Consider the following 17,230-nt stretch of genomic DNA (forward strand, 5'->3'; position numbering starts at 1 on the left):
TTCTAAGTATGAATTTCCACCCTTCTGCAACTTCAAAAGACTTACAAATCAATAGGTATAAAAGATACTATGTTGTGGAAAATTCAAGATACAAATTTTAGTGACTGGCGAACAAACTTATTGAAAGCGTGTATAAATACCGTACTATCTTTGTATTAAGACTAGTTTAAATGTGATAGACATACATTATACCTATTTTTTCCAAATTTTGGTCAACACCTTAAATTCTTGGGATCTAAAGGTGGTTTTTTGATGATTAAGTCTATACTTATTGTTTAAGTATGTTGCAAATAACATTCAATGAGTGAAAAAATTGAAAACTAACACATTGTGGTTGTGTTAGTAAATGCAGAACAAGTTTATTATATATTTTTTAATATTTATTAATATACAATACGCTAAATTAGTAGTTATGGAAACTATTTAAATACACGGAAAAGTTAGTTACAATATTCAGGGGCAAAAATGGAATAATTTCGTCGTTTTTTTAAACATACGACCGCCGAAAACACATAAACATGTATTCGAAAGTACTGATAGTAGAAAAAGACAAACGTTATCAGAGAAGATTGATAGTGTTACAATAATTTAACAAGAACAATATTACACAGTTAAATAGCATGCACATATAAATAAAGCGATACAATGGTGTATCAAAGAGCCTGATACAGTCATTACTACATTGAATGCAGGGCCGCATTTACAAATTCGGCGCCCTAGGCCTACAGACCAAAGAGCGCCCCCCCCCAGGGGACTCTGATTACACTGACGTAGAAATCCAGTAATTTTCTTAATTACGTAATTTTGATGAAAGATAATTACAATAGTAAATATAGGAGTGTTTTGAATAAATAAAAGCAATGAACCAGTTGCAACATAATATTCTAGCTATTGTTATAATAACAGTGGTCATTTGTATGGTGTAAAAAATAAGTTAAAACATATGAGTTTTTAAAGTCTTTTATTTGATTTCAATCAAAAAATGACAAAAACGTAAAATACAGCTAGAAATAATAACATGAGTACACATAAGATAATTCGAAACATATTATATTTGATGAAAAAATTAATTTTGCAGCTTCGATATAAATACTTTGTACAAGAGAAGAAAGTTTGGTGTTTTTGGCAAACATCCAAATGCCCAAAAGAAAGCCAATTAGCCAAAGGCTCAAAATCATTAAGTCATTACAATTTTCTTCTTTGCTTTGACTCAACAAAAGTACGTGTTAATTCTTCTACGTCCAGGCTTTCAGTGAGGTCGGATTCTATCGCCATAACAGAAAGTGCATTTAATTTGCACTGGCTTAGAGAGTTTCGTAAATGGTTTTTCACTCGTTTTAAGACAGAAAACGAGCGTTCACCGCTGCAGTTGGTGACAGCTGTACTTAAAACTGTTCTTAAAACAATTTCCATGTTTGGAAATATGTGCTGCAAGCTCTTGCCATAAATTAATTGGAGAAGAGTCTTGAAGGATGGTTTCTGTTTCGTCTTATTTTCGTTTTCCCTTTCCCTCTCTGAGTTTTCACTTTTTAAATAGAACTTAAATTGGACACACTCATCTAAGAAGCATTCTTCCAAATCATCTTTGTAGAGTTCAACTAGCTCTTTGCATTTTGATTTGATAACGTTGTCTTCCAATGTCTCCAACTTCAACAAAACTCCAAACTTGTGCTCGACGCCCGTGTAAGCGTTTGCCCTTTTGTCGAGTTCTGTAGATAATCTATCTACAATTACGAAAAACACGTTGACTCGGAACATTTCTTTGGGGTCAACAGGCTCGTTATTTTCATTGTTGTTGGCAATTTAAACCCCGGACCTAGTTGACTGTGGCCACCCGCCTCGCCGAGCGCCAACACCACCCGCCGCCGCAACTTTTTTCTTTTGTGTACTTTAAAATTTATGCGCCCCCTAAAATATTGCGCCCTAGGCCTGGGCCTAGTGGGCCTATAGGGAAATGCGGTACTGATTGAATGCAACACTTCTCCGGTTGTTACGATATATTGTGAGCGCCTTCTTTTCGGTTTCCGCAATACCATCTTTTAGCTGTACTGCGTACATTACATACGAACTAGGAGCCTCGCATATCTGTCTTTTTTTAGTGGAAACTTCGCTGTCCTTTGACCTTTTGACCCCAAAACCAAAATAGTTTTTCCCTTGGGCTAGGGGGAACCTATGCACTAAGTTTTGAATCTCAAGGACCTTGCTCTCAAGAGATCGCACTCACGGACAGACATACAATAATATGATTATAAGAATGGCCTAAGAAGGTACCGTACATAATAAATATGATTTAACTCGTTTTAGTAATTGCTTGAATAAAATAGTTGACAGATATTGTTTTGAAATTTAAATTGCATCTTTGATATATTGTTTCGTAAGTTTTAACATGGTCGCAGTTAATATAAGTTAATGTTTTCGGAATGAATAAAAGTGAAACAGGCTTTTAGTATTGAATTACTGATAAAACAATAAAGATGAAAAATCCTGATTAGGTTTATTAAATTATCAAATTATAACACATACATCTTATTTGTTGAAAATTTTGATTGTCTCTTTGAAAAAAGAATCTTACTTCAAAGATATAGAAATGGTTGTGAGTGTTATAATTACATTTTAACGATACAATTATTTTAACTGTTAGTGCCCGAAATACCTTTTATGGATATGTTTAAATTTGAGATAATGCTTAAGAGAAAAATGTGTAATCCTTCTGGACTGGAGCGTGTGCTCTAAGGGAAAAAGAAGGAACAGTTCCATTGCTGATTCCAACTATGTAATAATCACGTATACCTACTTGCTAGTTACTACACGTCTTTTAAAGGACTACAATAAAACACGTACAGAAAAGAACAAGTGCGGAGTATTGTTTTTTATTAAGGGGAAACGATTCATTTCGAATTTTGCAATATTAATAATAAAAACAAATTGAATTGATATTAATGTACAAGTCATTTCTGAACTGGATAACAAACGTCTATTAGTGATGAGTAAACACTGAATAACAATTTTAATCAGTTACCGTACTTGAATGATTATTTAATACAAACACAATAATGACTGGGTACTGAAGAAATAACACATTATTATTTATAAGGCGATAATTACATGTTAAAAGACGGAGGAGGGGATGAATGAAATAATATGAAGTAAAGAGGTTGAGTATTTTAGGTAAAATGTAATACATGAGTATTATATTTTGAAATCGATACCGAGATACAACATATGGATTAAACAAGATTTCAATAGATCGGTACTTAAAGAATATATCAAGAGTATATTTTCACGTTTTTAATATTTCATATATTTTGAGGTACTAAAGACCTCCGAAAAATCGTTATTTCTATGTAATATAATTTGATTCTTTTATTTTTTATGAAGACTGTTTTGGAAAATGAAGCACATTACAATTACGAATCGCATATTACAGTTTGAAAGAAAAATATACAGACACTTTTGTGTTTACCTTGTGTGAAATACGAAACAATGACATGGGTGACATTCAATCGAAGTGGAGTAGGTTTCAGTAGTGTACATAATTATTATAGTTAAAAGTTGAAATACTTACTTTTAATTACAGAAATACGGTTAGGCGTAACACGCAGAATGTCAGTAATTAAGTAATATAATAGAGAAATCAAACTTAAGATTTTATAATTGCGCATAATGAACAGAAGTGGTCTCCTTTGAGAACTGATACTTTTACGTGTATTAAATTTTATTCTAATACCTACCTAAAGATACTGTTTTGCTAAAATAGTACCAATTGTTTAGGCCTACAGCTTAAAATTTTGCAATTATAATTAGTATAATACTAAGTTGACAATAACAACAGTTTTGTGCTTTTAGACAACAATATAAAAATATTGAGTTCCTGTCACAAAGCTTGAGGAAGTTGGAGGGGGTGGGCAGGGGGACGATGCCGGAAGGAGCGTCTGTCTGTCCCTGTCCTGGTTGTCGACTGTCGTCGTAGATTGTGTCGCCTCGCCTAGGGACAGTCGGAGTTCCCAGTGCCAGTTCAGTTCACCTGTTCCCTTCTACCTGGATGTGTGTAGTTGCGCAGAGCCCCGCTAGATCCCGCTCTCCGCGCAGCCCGTGCAGTGCCGCGCTTCTATTGTTGTACAAAGTTCAGATACTGCTGTCACTCGCTTCGCTCTGTTTACGCCTGGATCGAACATCACCTGGTGTCGGATGGGGATATCTATCGAGTTCATTATAGTGTTATTTAGTGTTTGTTGATGGACTTGCTATAGTTTTAAGTTGTGTAAATGTAACTTTTTGAAACTTATATACAATTTCCATGTGCCTGTTGATGTCTGCAGCGAGCGCGGTACACATCAAGGTTCAATAACTTCGCTCCGGAACAGAGGTAAACAAACATTCACTTTCAAATTTTAACAAAATGTAAGCAATAGTTAATTGTTGGGTCTGAAGTAGAATAATTGCTGAAAGCTTATCAAGACGGATTGACCGTAAAAGTTTCAGTTCTAGCTACAATAGATAATTAAACCCACGCACGGTATTGTAACTGTTTCTTTTTAAAACATTTCATAATATATCCATGCTGGTTTGTTGTAGACTATTTCCAGTTTTCTTTATAGAATTTTTGTCATTAATCATTTATTTGATTAATAAATTAATATTTGATTAAGACAATGTTAGAACCAAATTATTTTAATTTCCCCCCGTAAACTGTGCTACTAAGAGATCTGGAAAATACAGTTATGAACGGTTAATAATATTATAATTAATTACACCCATTTAAAATGTTCAACTGGATTCAATAAAATTGAATGTCAATACCAATGGTTTATTCTATTATCACTAACCTTAAAAAGTCCTGAGGAAGAGAATTCACAATAATTGTACATGGGTGTATAACGTAGCAGTCTAGTAGACATGAACCAAATCTAGAGCTCTCCCATACTGTATAAATCAAGTTTCTTTCACAAAGACATTTCTTATTATTTATTTACAAATTTTAAAAATGTACTTTACTCCAAAATTGAATAAATTTCAATTTCATTTCTTAGAATAGATAGGTTTTCAGCTGTATAAATTATTGAATCTATATACAATTTTGATTAATTATACATGTGACATGTTAATCTAAGATATAATATACCGGTTGCCTTAAATCTAAACAAGGAAAATTTAAATAAAAGATTGAATCTGATGAAGTACAATTAAATAAATCTTTGGAATAAAGTATACATATTCATTAGACTATTATTTAGACTAATTCGGTGTTTAACTCAAAATATGTCAGAATCCTAAAATCTATTACTGCTTTTTTATAACTGCAGTTAAGTTTAGATTAATTAGAAGATTAATCTAAAATTAAGGACTTCGTGTGTCAATTTTAGAGCAACCAATTATTCTCATCTACTCGAATTTCTCAAATAATGTCGTCGTAAATGAGAAGGACGTGGACCAAAGTTCTTTCAGAATTTCCTCGCAATTACAAAGAATTGTTTATACAATCTAGATTTTGTGATATAACTAGGAACTTATTAGTACTTAGTTCTAAAAATTACGTGTACATATCAGGTAGATAATAAAAGCGATAACACTTATCATGTTGTGGCAGGTCAAAAGCAACATCGTAGCATACTTCACTCAATACATACTGGACCTATTCCGTGAATTCACTACCTACACATTCACATTACTTCTTGTTTTTTCAAAAGGAAAATTTAGACACTATAATTTTGATATTCTACTGATACTCGAGGGATATTTTCTGTTCGTCGCCATTAGCGCATGGCTGCACTTTCGTGCTAATGGTCGGAGGCCTTATCGTCAGCCCGGTTAACTAATACACCTTTTTTGTATTTGTATTATGTCCCCGCATTTTCCTAAATAATTTGTAATCTCTCTAAACACTTTATACTATATCAATCAGCGGCATTATGTCGACTGCAAACTGATTTCCCAGAATGAACTCCAATAATCAACAACGAAAAAGAGCAACGATAACGATATTAGCTGTTTAAATTTTCTTTAATAGACCACGTTACTAGATAAAATGGATGATAACTAAGATGTATAAAGTATTTGGAGTAAGCATAAATAGATAGGTATGTAATGAGGAGGACATAATGCAAAAGGTCAAAGCAAAGTTATATTTAATTTATATTATTGCTTTGTTTAGAATCGGTGCATATGTACTATGTAGTAGTGATTTAAAGTGAGCATTACCCTATTTATTATCCTTGCTCTTGGCATTTTGATCGAAGAACTAAATGAATGAGTATAAACTACGACTATTACAAAAGTATTACAACCAGAAGTACGGGCCAGCCGGACGCGGCTGGTACACGGTATGCTATTAATTATCTTAAGAGCTGTATATTTTTCCCCGAGTCTAATGAGGACTGGGACGAAGTAGGCTAAGTAAATCAAGTGATTTGTTCTATCTGGGTTTTAAACCTGAAACTGCATCCAATTTGAATGTATATTAAAGTTATTTGTAGAAGAATATCCTTGTCAGAAGATTTTATTATTTTGTGAAATAGAGGGGAGGGGTGGCCACTTGCTACTCCGGGCATAAAATATGAAAAACAATAAACACCGACGTTATCACCTTTACTGACTATAAGGATCAATATAAGCTTAATTAAAATTACATTTTTTAAATACCAATATTCCAAATTCAAACTGACTCTGGTATCTATACAATATTGAGTTATTGACTCGTATATGTATCAAATATATTGGTGTAACATATTAAATGTTGATCACACACATTGGAAAATCACAAAATTCAAAACATCTTATCAAATAGAAGAAGTTGTGCCTCACTCACAGATCATATAGTCTTTGTGGGGACTTTTTACTGTAAATATATATTTTGTTAACCTATTGTCACTTACAGATATGTGAATAAATATAATTGAATTCATACCCACTTTCCCTTTCCTTGTGCAGTTCTACAAATAAGACGCTAAAAAACTAATTCCACCGCTCCCTCTGCGGGTAAAAATAGAAAGCATGTACGTGAAAATAAACGCGCTAGTAGAAGTTAACATTGTTTACATTTGATTTATCATTATAGAAAATGTATTATTATTACTTTTAGAAGGTTTATAGAAGTATAGATGTCATAACTTAAGGAGAGTTCATTCAGACAAAATTTCGTTCCACGTTGTCAGAAATTTCAACGGTCTCAATTTCAAGCTACCAAACAAGGTCGCAGATAAAAAACATCCAACCCGGAATCAATATCTACAATTCGAGATGGACAATTGGCGAAGGGACGACGACGAGTGACAGGTGTGGACGTGCCAGAACGTGCCCGGCACACGCGTCCAGACATGCCCCAGCCTCCATGTGGTGTGGTCCTGGTCCGGTTCGCGCACGACCGTTACGTTTGTTCGGCCAGAAGGCTTTATATTTTACGACTCGGATAGAAAGTGTTGGTCTATCTCGCCGTCACCGCAGAGAAAGTAGATCTGTGTTCGCATCTGTTGATGACGGATATCGGCCGATAATGCTGCACCACTCCCTGTATCAGCGTCATGGCTGCTCGCACACGCGTTGTCCTCCATTATGTGTAACAGTGTGACACCGAGACGTTGTCTACCGCAACGTCGCCCGTTTACTTTAAACGGATCAAATTACTGTCGATAGTTTTGTAAATGATCGTCCCATAACGGTGTTCTGGTGGAGTCAATGACGGTTTCTCCTCGCCCCGCCGCGCCGCGCTGTGCCAGGTTGTTTGTGGGAATGATCTTTGATTGGCGGCTACTTACTGTAAGTGTAGGCTACTCGTTGCTGTATATAGAGATACAGGCGGTGTGCTGCTAGCTGTACGAGCGATCTTGGTCGGCTATGACGATACAGGGCTTGGTACGGAGTGGACGTCATGGATTTCTGCAAATATAGTTCCGCCACTGCTTTACCTGTTCGCGCACAGATACGTGCCGCATGCCGTAACATACAAGGTAGGAGTATGCCATACTACGTATCGCGAAATAGGCTTCTCCGAACTTGCAACATTTCAAGTCTATATGCTATGTTTGTTCTTGAGATGTCCTGCGGACAGAAAACTCATATAGATTGAAGGTTTTTACACCCATCCCGGCAGACAAAAGAGAGATTGTGTTAGCCTACTGAGTTATATCCTCTGATAACGCTTAGCCATATCCAATAGATGGTCATGCACCATCATAGCGCTCAGTCTTGCCTATGTAGAAATGAAGCTTCATGCAAACTTTAAAGTGCAAAATTAAAGTATAGGACATTAATTTCTTGAGATCTTGCCAAGAGACAGACAACAGACAGAAATTAATTTTATGCAGCCTCTCGAGTGACAGGCTTCGCTAACGCTCGGTCAAATATTGTGCTTAGCAAACGTATCATTCGTTAACAGAATTAGACACACGCACACACACACACACATTGCGTTAACATTGTACTTACGTTCACAAATAAACGAATGCCTACAATATGAAAGAGCGTGAAGACATTAATAAGTTGCATTTGAATTTGAAGTGGTGGAAATAAAAACTCTCAAGTAAAAATGATTTCCCTACAAAAACTGGACTTCTCAATAGAGGGGGAAAACGTCCCTGTAATTCATACTGAATTGTTATATTATATAACAATTATATAATACTAACACAGTTAAACTTTTCGGCTGTGAGTATTTTGATTATTTTCCCCATGAATTACTTCTGTGCTCTGTTTTACCCTTATGTTTTTCTATTTGTTAAACCCTACAACCTGTTTGTCATCATATTTATATATTGATGACACTCTAGAGATACTCGGCAGTGTGTAAGTGCGGCGACGAGTACTTATTATAAAAATTCCTCTTATATATACGTACGTACTCAAGGACAAATCGCTGATAATGAAAAACGGAGTGCAAACTATGTTTCAAGATTGAATTTGACGACTTAACCAATTAATTCTAATTAAGTTCCAATTAATTAATCATTTTACAACTATTTATTTAATAAATATAAATTAAAACTTTCATTAAATGGCTTCTTGCTTTTACCTCGTTTAACACAACATTTTTTACGGGCGTCCCTGCAACTGCTTTTACGTCTTCGAAGTCTAAGCGGCTCTAAATAAACATTTTATTTAAAGATCTTGATGAAGTTCATACAGTTCTGTCATTGGTGAGAAGAGATCCGCAGTCAAGCAGTTAAAATATATTCTTCATCTAAAAACTTTACAATGAATGTGTTTTTTATTACTGTCTGTCACATTGCAATGTTGATAAGATTTGAAAGTAAAGAGTGAACCGAGCTATTTAGGAAGGCCAGATCCATATCGTCGCCGGTAGAGTGGCCACACGTCTCACGTCTTGTAGAACATTCACCGGGGACTTCAAGGTTGCCGTGAGATGCGTGGGAAAGTTAACCGGTCTCCTAGGCCCGTACCGTTTACATGTTACATCTACCGGTCAGGTTACATCATAGAGGGATGATGCACCGGAGACTTATCCAACGTCACTAATTGCTCGCAACATCGCACCTTACGAGCATATCCGGCCTGCCCGATACTCGTAGTTACGTGGAGGTGTTATATAAAGTGTAGTGCGCCGTATATACCATACTGTGTCGCAGTGTCTCCTAGGTCCGTACCGTTTACATGTTACATCTACCGGTCAGGTTACATCATGGAAGGATGATGCACCGGAGAGTTATCCAACGTCACTAATTGCTCGCAACATCGCACCTTACGAGCATATCCGGCCTGCCCGATACTCGTAGTTACGTGGAGGTGTTATATAAAGTCTAGTGTGCCGTATATACCATACTGAGTCGCAGTGTCTCCTAGGCCCGTACCGTTTACATGTTACATCTACCGGTCACGTTACATCATGGAGGGATGATGCACCGGAGAGTTATCCAACGTCACTAATTGCTCGCACCATCGCACCTTACGAGCATATCCGGCCTGCCCGATACTCGTAATTACGTGGAGGTGTTATATAAAGTCTAGTGTGCCGTATATACCATACTGAGTCGCAGTGTCTCCTAGGCCCGTACCGTTTACATGTTACATCTACCGGTCACGTTAGATCATGGAGGGATGATGCACCGGAGAGTTATCCAACGTCACTAATTGCTCGCAACATCGCACCTTACGAGCATATCCGGCCTGCCCGATACTCGTAGTTACGTGGAAGTGTTATATAAAGTGTAGTGTGCCGTATATACCATACTGAGTCGCAGTGTCTCCTAGGCCCGTACCGTTTACATGTTACATCTACCGGTCACGTTAGATCATGGAGGGATGATGCACCGGAGAGTTATCCAACGTCACTAATTGCTCGCAACATCGCACCTTACGAGCATATCCGGCCTGCCCGATACTCGTAGTTACGTGGAAGTGTTATATAAAGTGTAGTGCGCCGTATATACCATACTGTGTCGCAGTGTCTCCTAGGCCCGTACCGTTTACATGTTACATCTACCGGTCACGTTAGATCATGGAGGGATGATGCACCGGAGAGTTATCCAACGTCACTAATTGCTCGCACCATCGCACCTTACGAGCGTATCCGGCCTGCTCGATACTCGTAGTTACGTGGAGGTGTTATATAAAGTCTAGTGTGCCGTATATACCATACTGAGTCGCAGTGTCTCCTAGGCCCGTACCGTTTACATGTTACATCTACCGGTCACGTTACATCATGGAGGGATGATGCACCGGAGAGTTATCCAACGTCACTAATTGCTCGCACCATCGCACCTTACGAGCATATCCGGCCTGCTCGATACTCGTAGTTACGTGGAGGTGTTATATAAAGTGTAGTGTGCCGTATATACCATACTGTGTCGCAGTCTCCTGGGGCCGGCCATACTAGCCCGCGCCTCGCGGTCAATGGTGCGTGACCGGGAACTGTTTGTCATGCTGTTCCGTGGCGACCGCTGCCACTGGCGAGATACCTGCGGCTAGCCGGCTAGCCTGTACTGTAGCTAGCTGACAGGCATAGTAGTAGCGTCTTGTATATCACAAAAGTGACTGACTGACAGTCTATTGTGCAGCAGAACGGCTGGTCGTGTTACACAATCTGGCCTGCTCACGCACTAGGAAGAGAACAAGAGGGAATGTTATTACTCTTACCTTACCTATTTTGTTGTGAAACTTAACAACCACAACAAGAAAATTAAGTTCTAGCTTTATAACTTATTTTACAGTTTGAAGATTTGTGCTATTCCCTTTCCTAATACGGATCGTGAACCAATTTAGGCAAGACCGGGGTAACTGTAAAAAGTGAAACAGCCTTAGTATCATTGATAATCAGGTGGTAATTGTAGTGCCATTTTCGATTGATTTACGAACTGTGAAAATGGCCTAATACATACGAGCCCAGCCTCAAAAATAGGATCTAGTTGTTAGAAGCCACTAAGTGCCGCGTATGGGTCTTAGAGTTTAAAGTGGTCCGAGTTTAAAATCTCTACTATTGGGATTTTATGAGGCAAGCATATGATGATCTGGTGGATTGTACGAGTATGTCTATCAGACCTGCAGGGGCTGCATGGTGTCAGTTGGTCCATCTATCTATCCTCATGTGGGATTCGAATAAATTAAATTTGGGTATGTATATGGGTGCCAGGGTTCATCGTGCCAGTCTTTTGTATTTACATACTTTCCTTCCCATTGCTTCAGTTTGTGTTGCCGACAGAGTACAAATAATAGTAAAGTGTGGGTATTTATTGAATTTTGGAATATTTCTGATAACGATCTAAAACAGCTTTACAATATTCATGACGATGTATGTTGTCGTTACATCATACATTTTAGCGCGGAGACTCAAAAGTACCAAGTAACCATCTATAGTTCGTTTTTATAAAGAAGATCACTGACAAAGCCGCGTCCTGGCGACTCTCTCTCTCTCTCACGCTAAACAACTCACTTCAAGCGTCTACCACATTAAAATACACACCTATAAAACCTCGGAAGTAATTTTTCCCCCATGCAGTTGAGTAAAATAAAAATATTTTGTTGTGTTATTGTGGATTATGATAACCAAAAATATAGATAAAAACACGGTTTTCTGTTTAAAATTTAAGGTTTCTCCACTTTAACTCATCATTATTCCAAAAGTAAGGACAGTAAATAATTCTTATACAGCATTTTTTTGCATGTCTCTTGAAGGACGACATACCAAAAATTAAGAGTTATAAGTTAAAAGGCGTAATTATTTTTGTAAATATCTTACAACATCGGTTATTAACTATTATTTTGGGATTTTAAAAATATTGTATGTTACTATACGTTCTGCATGTGAATATTGATGCTGAATAAGAACTTATTTTGCTGTCATTACCTTCGGAATAGTGGTACGTTAAAGTGGAGAAAGCTTACATTTTAAACAGAAAACCGTGTTTTTACCTATATTTTTGGCTATTATAATCCACAATAACAAACTCAATATCTTTCATTTACTCAAATACAAGGGTGAATGCTATCCAATCAGTAAAAACTTATTTCCGAGGTTTTATAGTATATTTCAAAGTGGTAGACATATTTGAAGTAAGATGTGTAGCGTGTGAGAGAGGTTATTATCCCCGGCTCCGGCAGGGATCTTTAGAAAAACAAACTATAAATATGGGAGAACGATCTCGAAACACAAGAAGAACTACCTCTTCGACTATTAACTAAGCAACATTAACTAACTAATTTTTCAAAGATTACTTTTGAAATTACCATTCTCATTGTCTTAATCATTCGTAATCAGATTCTCTGAAATTTATATTTCATCTAAAAGGTATTTATCTTGAGGGTTGTTTTTGTTCATCGGCAGCAGTGCGGGGCGGTGCTACCATAAGCCGCAAAGGATAGCCGGAGAATGAATCATAGTGTGATTATTATATCGTCTGGAATTTTTATGCGTTGCCTGTTGGTATATTGAATTAGTTTCCTTGCTTATATTCGTGATGCCAAGGAATATAGTAAAAGTGCTTTTAGATCGTTCTCAGTATTTCTCCAAGACCTAATATTTGACAAAGTTTGTTTATCTACGAACTTCATGAGGATTCCTTTTATTCCGCTCATAATTCACCTTATGCATTTCAACTAATGGTATTGAGTGCTTTCTAGAGAAGGAAGTATGAAAGTAGCACACGATGAGCTTGGCCAATTCCTTTCGTAGTTCTGCCATTGAATGTAATTCTTCGAAGCGACATGGCCTTTCCGTCACATCCATTCTCCGTAGCTTGTATAAAACGTTTCGCTTGAATAAGTCACATTAATAAGTGGTATTATTGCCATTTATGCATTATTCATTTTTATTACAGTTTTATTTTTGTAACTGGCTGTATTGGAAGACGTCTTTATTTTTATATAAGAGTAATGCCAAACTCTTAACTGTTTTAACTGTCTTATTTTTATATAGTTCTAAGAAATGCCTGAGAGCGTATAAAGCTATAATTTACATGAATCCACGCCTCTTTTAATCAGTTTCTCCGATAGTAATGCTGGTCATGAAAATTTAAATAAGATGTTACATTAGTTTTAAATGTATACGCTCAATCATGGATATTTTTACAAAACATTTCATGAGTCATATCGTTTAAATGAGATATCGTGAAAAACCCTTAAACCCAAAGTATTAGAGAAATATTGTTAAAGGTTTAATCGTTCCTATAAAGAAATCTTAGATCTTTTTCTACAGCTGGATTTCGCAAACATTTATTGATAAAAATTCAAACACAATTAACATTTTTCCTAAAAAAATATATGTGTTAAATAAATTTTTCTCTCTAAATTACGGTTAAATTTCCTGGCAGGCTCTGTTTAGTTTAGTCACTTCTCAAAAAGGTAAACTTATTAAGGATTCAAAAAGTCCTTAAGAATTGTGTCGTTGTCTATCCGTCTTTGCGATAAATCTTGATAGAACGATGCAAGAGGTTTAAAACTTGAAGGTGTACATGTTTCATTTGACTCACGTAAGAACTGTATTGATCAAAAGTTTAAAGATCTGCACAGTTACAGTAAGATTTTCAGAAGTTAGGTTAGTCAGGATATACCACCACCATTGACAGTCAGTCCCATAACTATTATTGATCTTGTATGACCATATTCTGAAACCATTTTTCACTATTAATAAGTACTGTGTGTTAAAAGGAACATTTTGGGGCATAACTTTCAGTAAGGAACATCATAACTTTTTACTAATCCGGAAAAAAACGTTATTGTCAGATCTTTTAAAAGTTTCGTTATTCTTTGTCGCGTTCTTCAACACCTCGTTGTATCGCTTTATTTTCCTTAATACCGTAATAAGATTGCTTTCTTTGAAATGTAGAGTGCGGGATAATCTGAGTGTTAAATCCTTTTTGGATTCTACGCTGTATTTAATTTAGTCTCTTACTCCAATTTATAATAATTATATTTTCGTCTTTGGATTCTGAAATTGGATTCTACGATTAAATATTTAAAGTGCATATGTTATTCAATATTTTTCATATATATTACTATTTGAATATTGATTTGAATTTTTGTCTGTGTCTATGGGACAGTGCAGCGCTTTGTCCGCTCGAGAAAACCTGTGACCCGTTTCAACTGTGGAACCGTGGCCGAAGAAAGACGTCGATCACGTTGCGTGGTTAAAACGGGTGTTTTTGCGGTGAAGCCATTCACTAATAGCAGTATAGAGCCGATCGTGCATAAAGACCTATTAATATTAATGTTAAGCAATGTTAGTTGAGTCAGGTGAAACAAACATACAAACGTAGAATTTTGTAGTGGGTAAATTTCGAGATAAATTGTGCGAATGTGTAATGTATCTGTTGGTAAATATTTATTAAAATGTTATATTTATTTATGTTCTTACTATCGTGACCTACTATCGTAAATGGATGTTGGAACACTGATTATACTTTAGCCGTTTAATGACTTGTATAGATAAGAAATTTGTCAAAACAGCATACTTTGCCTTATCAGTTTGTATACAGATATTGCCTAAGTTTTTATGGATATTGTTCTAGAATAGGTTAGAATAAGTTGTGAAATATTGGTTTTACAGAAAAAGGCTTTGATTATTATCACACAATCTTTACAACATTGCAAACCTCTTTTTATTTATATGCAAATTCAGACTGTAACTAATCTACACATTTTTTATCTACTAAGGTACCTATACATTACATAACTCATATAAACTGAATTATTTTTCTATCACCTATTTATATAATACTAGGAATAGGGCTAATGTTCTAATAGATTATTATCGGGTAAAAAGCTCTTAAAAGTCAAGATGTTATTTTTTAAATATATCACGAATTTAAAGATTCAATTGTTTTATATCCAGTAAATTAGTTCCTTCTTAAGTTTAATATCTGGTTGTTAGGCAACCCCTTCTATTCACATGATGAGTTCTTTGAACACGAAAACATTCTATTGTGATATTCTGTTTTAATTAGCATCAAGATAAAATAATTGTTCAATATGTATTATGTTAAACTTGTATTGTACTTTTAAGTGCATTGTGGTGTACATATATTTATCTATTTAATTTTTATAACAGTTTATGTATATGACTTGTCGTAATACAGCTAAAACATAACAATGTCAATGCTTGTACAAGTTGTATGACAAAGAAAGGATTTATGTATTAGTGCATAAAGCAAACTGTTAAACCATCTTGCTTCGCGTTCGCAGGTGATTTACATAAATTATTATTGGTTAGTGGTCTTTACTTGCACTTGTATGAATATATTTTACTAAATGCATGCTATGATGAGTACTATACTAGGTATAAATTAAATGCTTCAATAAGGTTTCGATAAGAGAACAGCATGGATGTAGGCTATTTTATTAAATGCATGCTATGATGAGTACTATATTAGGTATAAATTCAATGCTTCAATAAGGTTTCGATAAGAAAACAGTATGGATGTAGGCTATTTAACTGGCCGAATAACTTATGACTAAATTGTGTCCCGTTGTATCAAATATTTCTGCAGATTTTCGCTCATTGTACACTAATAAACATATTTAAAATCACCTAATACAGTAGTTGTGATAATCTAAAAGGCAATTTCTTTATTTGTGTCCGACATGTTGTTGCAAGAACTATTGAGAATTAATTTTATTACTAGCGAATTTATTTCAAATATTTATTTTCATTATATGTATAATAGTTTTAAATATGAGTATATATGAGAGGTTATAAGTTATATTGGTAATTCGGTAGGATAATGTAGGATATCTCTGTCAAATCTTTAAGTGTTGGAAAAACAATTAGCTACAGTAATAATATATGTACCGGGGTGTCTTAAAAGTCCCACTCATTATAAACTTTCTTATAAAAAACAATAGATTTAGTTACTTTGGGGGATGTTTATATGACTAACAGAGAAGATTTTTGATGTATGAACACTTTTTACTTCTCCCCCTCCCAAAATGGGATATTTATGGGATAAGTCAAAATTTTTATATAGGAACCCCTAGAAAGTGATATCTCATTTTAAAGGTATAATAAAAAGAAGAAGCATGGCTTAAACTGGAGAGGTCTCTAATGTTACTCTATCAAATTTGGTGACCAATTAAAGTTTGAATTGTTCTACAAAACCCACACAGTTTAAATTACATTGAAAGTTATTGTAAGGCAGATAAAACAAGCAATCAATAGTTATTTTGAGAACTTACGACACAACATCATAGAACAAGTTATTACAGGAATCAACAAACATCATTAACATAGCATTTACAGTATTAGTTTTAGTTTTGTACGACCCAAACCCATTAGGAAGTCTTGGGAATACCAATAACTGGTTTTGCCATGTTATCTCTTATTGGTTACGAGTGAGACACATTCAGTCCAGTTACTGTATCAAAGTCAATCGCTTAGGTTCCTAGTTAAAGATTGTGACTTACCCCCAAAATACCCAATTTTTCGAGGGCGGGGGGTAAAAAGTTCACTTATTAAAAAACTTCTCAGTTGGTCATATAAACATCCGCCAAAGTAAATCCCTCATTAGAAAATTAATAGGGAGGTGAGACTTTTAAAGACACCCGGTATGTCAAAGTAACAACCCTTTGTCTTTGTTAATTCATGAAGCGGGTGATGTCGCTTAAGAAGGATAATGCAACCACGATGGTGGTAAAGGCAAAGCATTTCTTTTGTAATCGGCGATAACACGTGAAATTAAAATTGAAACACAATTAACAAAATTTATTTCGTAGTTTGAAGAGGACGAAGAAAGTATTTTGTATCAACAAAGTTATAGAGCTCATGTATTAATAGCAACTTTACAAATGCACT

At 35.5% G+C, this 17,230-nt stretch overlaps 1 protein-coding gene across 4 annotated transcripts in view; it reads left to right on the plus strand.

The window, feature by feature from the left end:
* Window positions 1–4,015: 4,015 nt before the first annotated feature.
* Window positions 4,016–17,230, plus strand: part of LOC124362804 — a 134,989-nt gene continuing 121,774 nt past the window's right edge. For 3 of the 4 annotated variants that reach the window (XM_046817616.1, XM_046817618.1, XM_046817620.1), the window contains exon 1: window positions 4,018–4,366. The gene's annotated coding sequence lies outside the window, so the exon portion shown is untranslated. Of the gene's footprint in view, window positions 4,367–17,230 lie in introns of all 4 variants that reach the window. The other variant, XM_046817619.1, reaches the window with a different exon arrangement.

This window comes from Homalodisca vitripennis, chromosome 5 (assembly GCF_021130785.1).
Source record: "Homalodisca vitripennis isolate AUS2020 chromosome 5, UT_GWSS_2.1, whole genome shotgun sequence".
Classification (NCBI taxonomy): Eukaryota; Metazoa; Arthropoda; class Insecta; order Hemiptera; family Cicadellidae; genus Homalodisca; species Homalodisca vitripennis.